The sequence below is a fragment of the Amblyomma maculatum genome, chromosome 1 (assembly GCF_055883805.1).
Source record: "Amblyomma maculatum isolate TAMU_Amacu chromosome 1, ASM5588380v1, whole genome shotgun sequence".
In the NCBI taxonomy this organism is placed as follows: Eukaryota; Metazoa; Arthropoda; class Arachnida; order Ixodida; family Ixodidae; genus Amblyomma; species Amblyomma maculatum.
The window spans coordinates 310,281,856-310,297,544 of NC_139344.1; positions in this window are offsets into that span (position 1 = coordinate 310,281,856).

Below are 15,689 nucleotides of genomic sequence, written 5' to 3' on the forward strand. Positions count from 1 at the left end.
AATTACAAGACAGTCAACTTTGTTACCTTCAATAACTAGGCGCTGGACAACCAGACCTCTTTTTCATTCGCATTTATATACTGTCAGGACAAGTGACTGTAGTAGTTTTCAACCGCTGTATCCTTTCAGTAACTCCGCCAAGCCATCCTGAAGCTCCTCCGGCGCGTTTGGACACAAAAATCGAAGATGCTCCGCTTTTTCTGTTTTTTTTTGTTCCTTTTTTCTTTTTGCTCAAAGAATGGGAGTGTGGTTTCATAGGAACGAAACAGTTGATTTTTATTTATTTTATTAGTATTTCGCTTTTGTTTTACAGATTGTTTTGAATTATGGCTTCTATATTTTCTTGCTTGTTACTGTCCACTCCTGGTCCGCGAGAGACATATTTTCTCAACGCATCCTGCATATCAATATGAGTTTGAGACCCCTATGTTAGACAGAGTGATTGAAAATTAAGAATATTTATTGAGAGCTACACGAGGTACGCGCAATAAAAGAAGCTAATTGAAAAGAATTCTTTCCTGAAGCAGCTGCCGCAATTTCGGGTTTTTGTTGTGGCTTGCAGACTAACAATATGGAGAACTTTTAGTTTTAAGGCGTGAACATGTATCGGAAGTGATTAAAGCGAATTATCTGTCGTACGTACTAAGCCGAGAGATCGCTTGTAGAATAGCCCTGCATATGGAAGGAATGCTGCATAGGTCCAGAAACTTAAGACTTCTGCTTGAAGAGTACCGGGATAAGAGAGTAGAAACGATCATGACGTCATAGGCGTGAACTTCAACCATTTACATAGCAGGGAACCAAAGAAATCTTATTGATAAACATGGAAATAGCAAAACACACTGGGACAATAAATAATGTTTCAGTAAAACAGCAAACAGTACCGAACATATAAGGTAGCGGCAAGAAATATATAATGCAGTGAGTTTCTGGTCACACGTTGTATATCAATAATGCGCAGCTGCAACAGGACTCCCTCGGGAGCTCTGACCCCTTAACAAATTCCCAGACAGTCGATTGCTCGATCCTTTGTGCTCACACATATACGCGTGAACCGCAGGCTTGCGTCTTTCAAGACAAGCACCCAGTTCAAATCACTTCGATGTACAAGTGACCTTCCTGAGGTGGATGTGCCGCGTCAACAACCTCCGGATAAAGCTTTGCTCTCCAAGAACTAACAGCTGACTATATCTAGGTGAGACGCACTAGCATGGGGAACAGTAGACAACGGGGTCACCGAAAGAATACGATCGACCGCGTTCCTATTCTGCCAAATGATCAATCCCACGGACTTCACTACACGATGTTTGAACGCTTCGCGCGGCCTTCCACTGTGCGACGATAAAGCTCGCGGCGCTAGGTAGCGGAATGTCCAAGCTGCGACGCAGTCCTTAAGGACACGTGTATGAGACTCGACCTGACCAAAGTTGATGCTGTGCGGATCAATATGCCAGCTGTAAAGCCTGTCTTAATTTGGTGGGGATCGAATACGCCACACTCAGTGCGCCACCGAAAGTCTCTTAGAGCATGCGGGAGATAGGGTGCAACAGGCGTCTCCCACTTCGCATACGTTTGGCACATATGTATAGGGGCGCAGAATAGCAGAGCACTTCGCAGAGATTAGATACTGCTATGGCTATCCATGCTCCGTCTACAAACATCTCCTCTAACTATGCGAACACGTGCGCCTGCTTCCCCTGACCATGCACTACAAGCATCTGCCTTCTACTTCCAAGCCAGTATAATAGTTAAGGCCGCCCAACTTAACCTATGTGATCCACTAACTCGGATACCCAATAGCGCACAACAAAGGGCATAATGAAGACAAGGCGGAACCCAGATAGGCGCCACCACCTAGCTATAGTGAAAATATAATCAAAGTAGATTGACTTTGCAAGAGGAATCCACAAGAAAACACGTGCTAAGCCATGCAGGGTCGTATCATTGGGAGGCTGGATCAATAAACAATCAAGGAACACAGATGTGGGAAAGTTGGCACCTGTGTGCACTAGGCTTTATCAGAAGTTTCGCGCATACGTTAATTAGCTATAACTTTAGGATGAACAAGATGTCCGAGATTATTGAGTTAATAGTCGATCCCGACATCGGCACGAAGCCGTGTGTGACGCATGCACGTACGCACGCACGCACGCACTTACGCACGTCTGCAGTCGCACAGAGTAAATTGTTCCACGACCTTACACAGTAGTACGATGGAATAGTTAATAATATTTGAAAGAAGGAAATAAAAATTAGGGGGACGCTCAAGCTTCCCCTTAACATTCGACGGGATACAACGCCTTCTCATTCTTCTCTCTATCTCTCTTTTTCGGTGGACAACCGCAGTTAATTGTAAATTGGTTATAGGAAAGTAAAGGCGCAGCATCTGTCACAGATCCCGGTGGGAACCTGGACCGTATCTCCATATTTACTACCACATTCCGAATATTTCAGACAAAACCCGACGATACTCAAGCGAAAACCAGGTTAGCGAGGTGGCTTTTGGACCAAATGAGCTGTAACGCTTCGCATATATACATATATGCTGCACTCTCGATAGACGAAACTCGAGTATATTGCCGACATGAGGATAAATGGAACAGCTTGGGACAAATATTTGCCCGCCTCAGTTAAAACACGGGGATTAGGAAAGCTTTATTCCTTCTATATCAATATGCCGAGGCCGACTGTCTTTATCCAGAACACAAATGTGGTCCTGATAGTTCTCAAATAAAAATGAAAGGCACGCAAAGAGCCGATCGCCCGGACGATTCGCCTGTCGAACGTATACTTCCTGCGAACACAAGCATTGTGCAAGAAGTAACCTTTGGTTCTTTTGAGAAAATTCAAAGGGATTGCGTTTTGAGAATTCCGCGCAACATGACGAGGATCGATCGGCTCCTGCACCAGTGGCGGTCTACATTGTTAAATTCTTCAACGTCAGCCTCACACGCAGAAATATGGTATGAAATGCCAGAATATATATAAAGTTCCTCGAATCCCCTTTTTCCCAGCCGCGTATTCACTGCTGCTATATTATATCACTAAATAACATTGTGCATATCAAAGTAAAGTCTCCTGCAATACAGCAGGTTTCCCCTCTACGTTCCATGAGGCAGTCGGCTTAGCAGGAGAAAAGTGGAAAATTCGTATCATTGAAACAGCTATTTTTATGCAACATTGAGTTATACCGCGTGCATGATATATATTGACACTATATCATTTGAGCCTGCTGATAGCATTATACATTGCGCAACAGAAGGTGAAATTAACTGTTATTTATACATATTTTGAAATAAAGCTTTAACCGCGCGCTAATTGAGCCGCGGTGGGTATGATATACTCTGTAGTTGATCGCGAGTTGTCATGAACTTATGCTTGAATTTGTGAACTTGTAGGCGCTGATTGTCTGTTCGAAGCATACTTAGTATTAAGTGCCTAAGATTTGCGCGGTAACTGCTATGAACCTACGAATGTAATTGTCCATTTTTTTTTATGGTTAAATGGTAACCTCTGAATTTAAACAACCTCATCATAAAGTTAACCTATAACGTAACCCTAAGCAAACCCACGGTAAACCGAAGAGATCACGTGCCTTTAAGGTTTATATGTTAACCGTCAATTACTTTTGCCAGTGCCCTCGAAACCTATCAATCCTAAACGCCCTTAAATTCGTTTCGCAGCCTCCGTGAGTTTACATTTCGTACGGGGTCAAGAAAAGAGACGGTGAGCTTTTATGAGCTTTCATCCGGATCCGGTGCACTTTGCCCTGCGACCTTCTACTGATTTTCATGCATCCCTAAAACAAATGGACAAAATATATTTTTGTCAGAAACTTGCAGCAGTTACTATGTGGTTCAATCGGTATTTACCAGCTTGAGCTCGAGGTCACGTGCTTTAGTCGAGCTGCAGAAGCCGCATTATGATGGAAACCAAACGCGAAAACGGAAATGTGGTTTGCGATTAATATGACAGCCCGAGGGACTCTAAATAACCCACGTACCGCTTTGGGAAGTATAAATCCGCATGGACTATGTAATCTCTGCAAAAGCACTCATAATATACAGTGTTCTGCAACTTAACCGTCTTGGAAAAGACGGTTCCGATAAAGTTGCTGAACACTATATACATAGCCAGGTCTTGCTATTTTGGCTAAATGAAGCTGCAGGTGTTCTACTGCCCCACACTTCGTTTATGTGGAAGATATTCGGTTAAAAGAACATTACATACATTCACTCCAAGCCATATTTTTTTCATGCAAAGAACTACAGCCGCTGGTATCAAGACGGGGGCTCTACAGAAGCCGTAGAAAAAGGAAAAGAAAAGAAATTACCTCGACGCTTCTTGAACGACGAGGGAGGGGGGGGGGGGGGCGTGAAAAAGAAAGAAACTGCTTCTCGCTGCGCGGGACCCGCTGTCCCCCATCGGTCCATCTCTTCTCCCTGCGGCAAAGCGGAAAGAACCACGGGGAGGCGAAAGGCTCGAGGCACCCCACCGCGGGGGGCGACAGGAATGCCGAAGCAGAGAGAAATAGCGGAAAAAAAAAAAAAGAATTGCATGCACCGCACACAGGGAGATTCTCCCTGCTTTTGCAGCTTCTCTCCCCCCCCCCCCCTCCTCTCTTCTTGAGGTCACGTGGCCAAAAGGCGGGAAAACACATCCCGCGCGAGCTAAGATGCGCGGCGCCACTCAGTCGACGGCCAGCCTCCGTGAGTCCGTGTGGGCGCGCGCGATGCCTACTGCCTAATTTTATCGTGCGCTTTTATTTCGCGCAAATTCAATCTGTCTCAACCTCCTGCAGCAGTCAGCGTTTGAAAAGAACAGCCCATATATGCAGCTGATGATTGCAGCCGCTCTGTACAGATTCTTCGTGCCGAAGTTCACCAAAACATGCGTAAGTACATGATCTTTCGGTCTTGATCAGAGGAGCTTTTTGCTAGATTCGATATTATACTGAACATAATAATGTATTGTTTTGGAGCATATGTTCGTCTTGTTATATACTCCTTGCATCTTTCTTCACATATATATATATATATATATATATATATATATATATATATATATATATATATATATATATATATATATATATATATATATATATATATATATATATATATATATTGGTGTGGGCGCTGATCGCGCAGGAAGACTTGCTGAGCCGTTTGGAAACAAGGCTGCGGCTGGCTGCGGTGGCAGAATTGGCTCATTTTGCTGCAGTCTGGGTGCTTGGGTATCTCCTGTCCCAAAATGCTCGCCTTTTAATATGGAGGGACACTCACTATACCGATCAGGTAAGTCCAATTAGCACATATTTTGTTCGATACGGCAATACACTGCAACTGTTTCTGGAGCGCGTATATATATTGTAGTGTGGTAATCTTCATCGATATAACCACTGACATGCGTCGCGTGCTGCCGCTCTCAAGGACGAAGAAGTTGTTCGCTGCCTTGCTCTTTCGCCACGCCTGACGCTTCGCTGCGAGTCTCCCCTGAGCGGCTGGAATCATCTGGGTTCACCGAATAAACACACCCCTACAATTGGTGGAGGTGCTGGGTACGTTCCCGTCCACCCTGGAACTAAGAAGCCGCACGTTACCCTCTGCTTCCAGCATGCCGGACGACACTGCCACGACATCGTCGCCCCTCCCAACCACCGTGCTGTGTTCTGGAGCTCTACGGCAGCGTGATCCGTGCTTCTTCAGTGGCACAGCCGACCAGGACGTCGACGATTGGTTGGCGGCATATGAGCGCGTCAGTAGCTACAACAGATGGGACGACGCTATCAAGCTAAGCAATGTAATCTTTTATCTGACTGACGTGGCGAACCTCTGGTTTCGCAACCATGAGGCAGACCTGCCATCTTGGTCTGCATTTAAAAAGAATTTTGCAGAAGTGTTCGGCCGCCCTGCAGTTCGCAAGCTCCGGGCAGAACAACGCTTGCGTGAGCGCACTCAGCAAGTCGATGAGTCGTTCACTAGTTATATAGAGGACATCGTGGACCTATGCAAGCGTGTCGATCCGCTAATGACTGAAGCGGATAAGATCGAGAACATCATGAAAGGCATCTCTGACGACGCGTGCCAAATGCTCTGGGTAAAAAATCCTGCCACGGTGAGTGACGTGATCAAGCTTTGCCAGAGCTACGACGTGCTTCGTAAGAAGCGCGCTTCTACCCGGCGGTCCGGTGTTAGAGACGACGCCATCTCTACACTTGCGCTGGGCGGTTCTACCCCATCAGAGGACAGCCCTTTACTTCAGCAAATCAAAGCCTTCGTTCGAGAAGAGGTCGCCCGCCAGCTATCGCTGGTCCCTCAGTTACAGGATAGTGGCCGCCTTGTTCCTGACATGGCTCCGTCTTTGGCCCCTACTATACGGCGTGCCGTTCAAGATCACATCGCTGACGTCCTTCCTCCCAGCTCCATGCTCCCGCCCAGCCCTGTGCTGCCGCCCAGCCCCGTGCCAGCGCAAGTAACGGCACCACTGACTTACGCCCAAGTTGCGGCCAGGCCGCTCATGCCATCAGCATCTCTTTCCTACCAGGCCGCTCCTTCCAACCTTCCTTCGCCTTTGCCTGGGTCTGCATTCCATGTCCCTATTCCAAGGGTACGCCAACGCCCTACGAACCCTTGGCGTACCGCGGACAACCGACCAATCTGCTACTCTTGCGGGCTGCCGGGCCATGTCGCACGCCTTTGCCGCCAACGCCTTCCACCTTCTCGACCTGAACTATGGAACTACTCCTACAATACAGACCAGCCCTCGCCGAGAAATCCGCCCAGTTCCGAATTTGTATCTCGTGACAATCAAACGTACACAACTCGCCGATCACCTTCCCCTCGTCGCCGTTCCCCGTCCCCACTCCGACGTTCTACCGGCACCGTTGAGGGAAACTAACAGTCGCAGTTCCCGGGGCAAGAACTGCGCTTGGTTCGAACTCTTCAAGTCCTCGGTGTTCTCCCACTAACGTAATTCAAGTGTTTGTCGACGGCGTCGCAGTACTCGCTCTAGTCGACACGGGCGCTGCCGTATCAGTCATCAGTGAAGCTCTTTGCCGTCGTCTTCGTAAGGTGACCACCGCACTTTCCGACTTTTCGCTTCGCACCGCCTCATCACAGCGCATTCATCCCTCAGCGGCGTGCACGGCCCGTGTTCTCATCGAAGACGTCTTATACACCATCGAGTTTATTGTACTGTTTCGCTGCTCACACGACATCATCCTGGGCTACGATTTCCTTTCCACTCATCATGCCGTTATTGACTGCGCCCGCGCGGAAGTTTCCTTTTTACCTCTTTGTGATACCGTCTTGTGTGACATCCCTACCCGGCCTGCAAAACTCCTCGTCGCCAGTGACACAGACATTCCTCCATTTTCTGCTGCCCTCGTTCCACTCTCCTGTGAAAGCGTTATTAGTTCGACTGTCTTCTTCACACCTTCCGACGCCGCTTCACGCCATCCCTGCCTCCTGCTTCCATTTGCGGTCCTCAAGTTCGAAGATGGCCTTAGTGCAATGTACGTCTCAAATCCATTTTCGTGCCCGTCCGTCCTGCTACGCGGCGAGTGTCTCGGTCGTATTGAAGAACTTGATCCCGCGCTTGTAAATACTCTTCCTGCAACGCCTACTTCATTAGACGTTAATGTGCTCAGCTCTTGCGATACAGCGACCGCTTCGACACCACCCGATGTTCTTCAACAAGCTATTGACGCAGATCTCCCAACCGCACAACGCGATCAACTCGCTGCTCTTCTACAGAACTTCACTTCTGCCTTCGACCTTCCTCACACTGCTCTGGGTCGCACGTCTGTCGTTACGCACGCAATCGACACTGGTACAAACGCACCTTTACGACAGCGTCCTTATCGCGTGTCGGCCTCTGAGCGCCAAGTCATTGCTGACAACGTGGACGACATGCTTCGCCGGGGCGTCATACAGCCATCTAACAGTCCATGGGCTTCTCCGGTTGTTTTGGTCACCAAGAAAGATGGTTCCATCCGGTTTTGCGTCGATTACCGTAGGCTTAACAAAATCACGCGCAAAGATGTCTATCCTTTGCCGCGAATCGACGACGCCTTGGACTGTTTACAGGGAGCCGAGTATTTCTCCTCTTTGGATTTGCGCTCCGGCTACTGGCAGGTACCGATGGCTGATAATGACCGCTCGAAAACTGCCTTTATAACACCGGATGGATTATACGAGTTCAACGTTATGCCCTTTGGCCTCTGCAATGCCCCGGCTACTTTCGAGCGCCTGATGGACACTGTTCTTCGTGGACTCAAGTGGCAGACCTGTCTTTGTTATCTGGACGACATCGTAGTTTTTTCTGCCGACTTTTCTTCTCACCTTCTCCGCCTAAAGGATGTCCTCACGTGTCTCGCCGGCGCTGGGCTTCAGTTGAATTTGAAGAAGTGCCACTTTGCCGCTCGAAAACTCACAATTTTAGGCCACGTAGTTTCTAAGGACGGCATTCTTCCCGACCCCACCAAACTTCGCGCAGTTGCAGAGTTCCCGAAGCCAACCTCCCTGAAGCAGCTTCGGAGCTTTATCGGCCTCTGCTCCTACTTTCGACGTTTCATCTTGAACTTCGCCTCTATCATCGCTCCTCTGACCCGGCTCCTTGCCGGCAGCTCCGACCTTTCCGCCTGGACTCCAGCCTGCGATAAAGCCTTCGACACTTTACGCCGCCTTTTGGTTTCGCCGCCCATTCTACGCCACTTTGATCCGGCTGCGCCTACGGAGATCCACACTGATGCCAGCGGTATTGGGCTTGGTGCCGTCCTTACCCAACGTAAGCCTGGTTACAGCGAGTATGTTGTGGCATACGCCAGCCGAACATTGACAAAGGCAGAATCTAATTATTCAGTCACAGAAAGGGAATGTTTGGCCATTATTTGGGCTATCGGAAAATTTCGTCCTTATGTGTATGGTCGACCGTTTTACGTTGTGACCGATCACCACGCTTTGTGCTGGCTTGCCTCTCTAAAAGACCCATCCGGTCGCCTTGCTCGCTGGGCTCTTCGTCTCCAGGAGTTTGACATTCATGTCATTTATCGATCAGGCCTGAAGCATGCGGACGCGGATGCTCTTTCCCGCTCGCCATTGCCTAGAGATAATTCGTCTGACCACGTCTGTGCCTACGATTTGTCGACTCTTACAACTATCGACATGGCTACCGAGCAGCGGAATGACCCCTGGATCAATGCACTTTTGAATTTTCTCTCAAGTCCTACTCCCGGTCATTCATCCAAAGCGCTCGTCCGCCAAGCCCACCACTTCTCCATTCGTGACGGTCTTCTCTATCGCCGCAATTATTTGCTTGATGGACGGAAGTGGCTTCTAGTCATCCCGCGTCATCTCCGCGCCGACATTTGTGCTGCGTACCATGGTGACCCACAATGTGCTCACGGTGGCGTATTGAAAACCTACACGCGCCTACGTCTGCGATTTTACTGGCGTGGAATGTACCGCTTCGTAAGACATTTCGTGCGCGCTTGCGAATCTTGTCAACGCCGAAAAACTCCTCAGAAGTCCTCTGTTTCGTTGCAGCCGTTACCCTGCCCTGCTCGTCCGTTTGACCGCGTTGGCATAGATCTCTATGGCCCTCTTCCGACTACTCCTGCTGGAAACCGGTGGATTATTGTGGCAGTAGACCATCTGACTCGCTACACTGAAACATCACCGTTACCCTCTGCCTCTGCAAGAGACGTTGCTTTGTTCATTCTCAACAACTTGATTCTTCGCCACGGGACTCCGAAGGAACTGCTCAGTGACCGCGGACGCGTTTTCTTGTGCGACGCTCTCGAGGCCCTACTGAAAGAATGTCGCATCATTCATCGCACCGCTACTTCTTACCACCCTCAGACGAATGGCCTGACAGAACGCTTCAACCGTACTCTGAGTGACATGCTGGCCATGTACGTCAACGACGCTCATTCCAACTGGGACCACGTTCTTCCCTTCGTAACCTACGCGTACAACACTGCGATACAGACCACCACTGGATTCTCTCCCTTTTTTCTTCTTTACGGGCGCGAGCCAACCTGCACAATGGACGCGCTTTTTCCCTACCGCCCTGATGTTTCTGAATCGACGCCACTCTCGGACGCCGCCCAGTATGCAGAAGAATGCCGTCAGCTCGCTCGTTCACTCACAAAGGAAAATCAGTGGCAACAAAAACACCATCGTGACACTGGTGAGGCGCCTTCATATGCGCCCAACTCCCTGGTGTGGCTCTGGGTTCCTGCCACAACCGCCGGCCTGTCAAAGAAGCTTCTTGCTCGGTATCACGGTCCATACCGAGTCCTTCAAAAAACATCTCCTGTGAACTACGTAGTTGAGCCCGTTATGCCATCTGCGGACTTGCGTCGCCGTGGACGCGAAATAGTTCATGTGGACCGAATCAAGCCCTACTACGATCCGTCTGTCCTTTCGGCACCATGAGTCGCCAGGATGGCTCCTTCTCTGCCCGGGGGGAAACTGTAGTGTGGTAATCTTCATCGATATAACCACTGACATGCGTCGCGTGCTGCCGCTCTCAAGGACGAAGAAGTTGTTCGCTGCCTTGCTCTTTCGCCACGCCTGACGCTTCGCTGCGAGTCTCCCCTGAGCGGCTGGAATCATCTGGGTTCACCGAATAAACACACCCCTACAATATATATATATATATATATATATATATATATATATATATATATATATATATATATATATATATATATATATGCGCATCTTATTACTACGTACATTTTTTTTTTTATAATCGATGTGTGCGCGTTTCGCTCTGATTGCGCAGGAAGACGTGCTGAGCCGACTTGGAAACGATGCTGCGGCGGTGGAATTAGCTCTTTTCGCTGCAGTCCGAGGTCCGATCTCCTCTGCCCCCAAACGCCCGTCTTTCACTTGTTCACATCGAAGTGCATGCACTGACATGTATACCGACCAGGTAAGTCTAATTATCGCTGATTTTCTTCTATACGATAATGTACTGCAACTAATTATGTATTGTTTTGAGACTTATGCGCATCTTGTTACTGTAAATGCATATTTTGTAATTGGTGTGCTCGCCTTGCGCTGATCGTGCAGGGAGGCGATATCAGCTGATCTGGAAACTGACTTCGACAGTGGAAGCTCGTATCGCCGAAGCCCGAAGTCCTTGGTCTCCTCTACACTAAAACGCTGGTCTTTCGCTTCTTCATGGCGGTGCACTTGCCGGACAGGTATTAGCGCTGATTTTGTTCGGAAAATTCGATTATCCGACTCACATCGATGGGACGCATGCAACCCAGTTAAATGTCAAATGCTATCACTGATATAAATATTGCAGCACTTCTCGCCATAGGAGCGATCAGAAGCTGTACTAGCATCATCGCTACTGCCAAGCAAGCTCGTGCCAGGACTGAGTACAAGATTTATGCCGTGTTTATTATTATTATTTTTTTTTTTTTTGCTGCTGTAATGATGTATATACGTGAAAATTGATGATTGAGTGATGCGGTATGCTGGCAAGGTAAGTGAGCCAGTGCGTTCATTTGTGGATTTTGGAATTATATATGTGATGCACACAGATCTGAGCCGTTTCACATTGATTTTGCTCTGTGCGCTTGCTTTCTGGGCAAGCAGTTGTATTTTCATCGCGCGGATTATTTCCTGGTGCTTACATGCTCATGAGGTGTTCAGCTAACTTGTTTCAAGCTTTAAAAATTTAGAACGGGTTCTATAAGCTTCTAAGAGTTGGGCTGTCTAAATAGCCGTCTTGGCTGATGAGACAATTTTTAAAATAATGCTCGGTTGTTAAATAACGAAAATAAATCAGATGACTTATCGTTAAATATCCGGTCGCTTTTGCTGTAAAAGTTCCATCTAGTTTGAGAAAATTAAGCTGTATTCTACGGAATAAACTTATTGTAGGTTTCATGTAAATATCGCGGAAACTGTTTGTTCTGCCGCGTTGGAATCCCTCATACGCGCTCTATAACAAGCGCGGACACTTGGTTTTGCTAGAATTATTAAATTGCAGCATTAGCATGCAAGAACGCGCTTCGGGAGGATAAGGTTTGAGTGCGCTACGGTTGCAAATTGCAACATCATGACTTTAGCAAAACAAAGTGATCGCGCCTTTCTCGCGGATTCACGGATCCTGATTACCTATTGCGGCTTTGCGCTATTGCGTTTTCAGTAGGGTCGCATGAAGTCAAGCGCATAAAATATATTGATGTGATAGTGCAGTTGGTGGCAGTGAGCAGACATTATTTTTTTCTACCTTTTCACCCTATATTTGCCTGCAATGTAAAAGTCTAGGCGAAAAGGAAATATTTAATTAAAACACTTTTCTTCATACAGCTGACCAAGATGGAACCTGCCGCAGATCCGACCAGTCGCAGACATCAAGTGATCGACAGGCTGCCAAAAGAAGGAGACCAAGCCTCAAGCCCATCTTCCATATGTGGCATACGCGCAGTTATATATATATATCCACGCTTATTAAAAAGCAAATCGCGAGCTTTTTCTGAACGCTGTTGACAAATAAATTTTTCACCAAATACTGCAGCTTTTGTTTCTTCATGGCATCAGAAAAGCTACTGCTTTTCTTGATGCATTTGTATGTGCTACCCCGTTATATATGCCTGGGTCACGATATATTAAATGCATGGCATGATACCTGCACGAGGGGCGATGCCGGCCACTAACCGGCGTCGGGAAGCAACCGGCCGACGTACGGTCTTTCGTCAGCAAAATGCTAGGGCAGACGAGCGGCCGACCATTCAGTAACGCTGGCAGACGGCAGGCCCACGTGCGGCAGGTGGTCGATCACGTCGGGCCAAAAGGTCGGGCCGTCGTCGATTGCCGAAAATCGGCCGACGTTAGGTCAGTGTCAATCCCCGACGCCGGCCCTCATTCGGGTGCCTAAGGTCGGCCGGCCACTTTTTGGTCGGCGAGAAAGGTCGGCCCTACCTTTTGCCACACACTTTTTTTTGCTTGGGAACGCTTCTACATTTTCAGTCAATATTCAGCTCATGGGCAACGTCACCACTTTAGTCTTGTTGATGACGTACCCACAGTCACCGGTGAGATCAGTGATGACGCAAAATTTCAATATGGCCGCCGACCAATAGGAGCAGGGCAAGTTGAGCGGTTTGAGACTGGTTTTGTATTGAGAGCGTTACACAATTCCCCCCCCTGGTTTTGGGGTTACCTCGTTTCGCTCACAATTTCAGTCAATATTCAGCTCATGGGCAACGTCACCACTTTAGTCTTGTTGATGACGTAAGTGCAGTCACCGGTGAGATCAGTGATGACGCAAAATTTCAATATGGCCGCCGACCAATAGGAGCAGGGCAAGTTGAGCGGTTTGAGACTGGCGGCGATTTGCAGGGCATGTGGGAGCGCAGACGAGACGGCGGAGCACATCATTCTCCGTTGCGCGAAACTATCGCCCCAGCCGGCAGAGGACACCACGCTACCGCGCGCACTGGGTTTTGAATCGGCCGAACGCGGACAGCACAGTGGCGCCATCCGGACGACGAAAGCCCGGCTTCGTATGTGGTGGACAATAGCTAGACGCTGATGGTGTTCATAGCAGCTCTACCCTATCCCTTCTCATTTCTCTCTCTCTTTCTCAGTTTTTCTATTTCACCCGGCTAGGGCACATTACTGAGCCCACCCGATACAAAGGGTGCAGCCACAACGCATCATCATCATCATCAGTGCACATGACGGCTTGCCAGAAAACAGCTGATTCCTCGGCTAGTTGCTATTTTTCGTGCGTCGCCTGAAATCGAGGTCCTGTGCGGATGTCGTGAGCAGCTGGAAAAATCCGATTGAAAACAATGAAGGCTACGAACCTGCAGTGATCAGCGTGGTGAAAGCGTTAGGCATGAAAATCGACTAAGTCGTCAGCTTACTGAAGAGTGTCAGCGTTGTCAAACAGTGTTTACTATCGATGGCAAGAGCGACGAGTGGGAGGTATGTGGTCTGCTGTTCTGTTTAAAAGAAAATACAAGAAGATCATGAAGGCTACACTACTGTGTCTGCTGACAGAGGAACGTTTGCACTTGCAGTAAGGCAGGTGGCAGCTACTATGCAAGAGTTGGCAATTGCAGTGCGGGAAACGAGATCTGACACACGACCCTCCACCACGGACTCCTCGTGCAAGCCACGGTGACAGTCACTCCTGTGCTTCGCAGTCAGTTGACTTCGGCCACATCGGGCTCCGTTCCCGATTTCCGTTGATGTTTTGATGATTGTTTAGTCTCTATAAGGTACACAAGCTGTGATGTTAATGCTTCCTTTGGTGTGTTCAGAGAAAGAAAATACTTTATTCAGAAATTTGTTATAGTGACCGAGGAGAGGACGAGCTTGTTCAGCCAGGTCTGGACAGGGATGTGTAGTATGTTGTATTTCGCGCAGCAGGCTGTATTTGTTAGTGGCACATTGTTGGAATGTTGTCAGTGTCTGTTCATGTTGAACGGTATCCCCCCCCCCCCTTTTTGACGGGAAAGGCAAACACATGACGCAAGCTTGGTGCGCGATGCCGGAGGCGAGCTGGTGAATCTGCTTAATTTCCCTAGTCTTATTATAAACAAGGGGCCCACCAGTGAGGCGTGCAGATTACCTTGAAGGCGAATAATGTGTGCTAGTTTTGAAGTGCCATCATGGAGTCTGTGTAGTGTTTAAAAAAGATGTTCATTTTACACACATTCCTCATTCTATTACCTTTCCATGTTGTGTGCATTATGTACAAACCATTTCAACTGAAAGGCCAGTTTGTGCAAAAGATGCTTTTTCTGATTATTTGTTGAAAACGACTTGGACAATAAATTCCAAGGTCAAAAGTAGGTGACAATTATGTAAAGGGGTGCTTATCACATGTTTATGGTGTAGGAAAGAGCGCTGAACAAGGGTTGAGGGGAGCCTCAGTTTGCAAGCCGAGCCCACATTTCGATTTTGGCTAGCAAACCAAGGTTCCTCCTCAACCCTTTAGTGCTGTTTTGTATTGAGTAGCCATCTTATTTCTCTCGTTCTACGATGTTTATGGTGTAAAATATTTTTTAATGCTCATGTTTTAGCTGCCTCTACTGTCTTCAAGCTGCTCAGCAGTCCCCTTGCAGTTTTACACATTTTATTAGTGTACATAACATCTGCTCACACATTGCCTTACCAATGTATGTGTGATGCTTATTTTATTTTCACTAGAATTTTGTAATCATTCAGCAATCATTGTGGGCACTGCAGCCTAGTATTTGTACACCATTCTCCTAACAGCTGTTACAGCATTTAGCACTGCGAGCAAGATCTCTAGTAGTATACCATCCAGCTGGCATTTTTACCTCTGATATGTAAGCGTTTTGCACACTGCACCATGCATACAGTGCATACTAAATGAATAAAGCGTATGGAATGGCACCTCTTGAATCACATCTACAGAGGAGGGCGAAGTGGACAGCGAAGGATGGCGAGGAAAAAAAAATTCAGGCTGGGGGACGGACAAAGGAGGCCGCCCAAGAGGAGAAGGAAAGTAGCGGCATAAGCGTCGAAGGAAAGGGTGTGGAAAGAAGAAAAGGAACGAGCTGAGAGGAGGACAAAAATGATGAAAGCAAGCAAGCAAAAAAGCAAAAAAAAAAAAGTTGCCAAGGCAAATTCGCGAAACTAATGCGCAAGACATATTAAATGCGCCATTTAAACACTCCA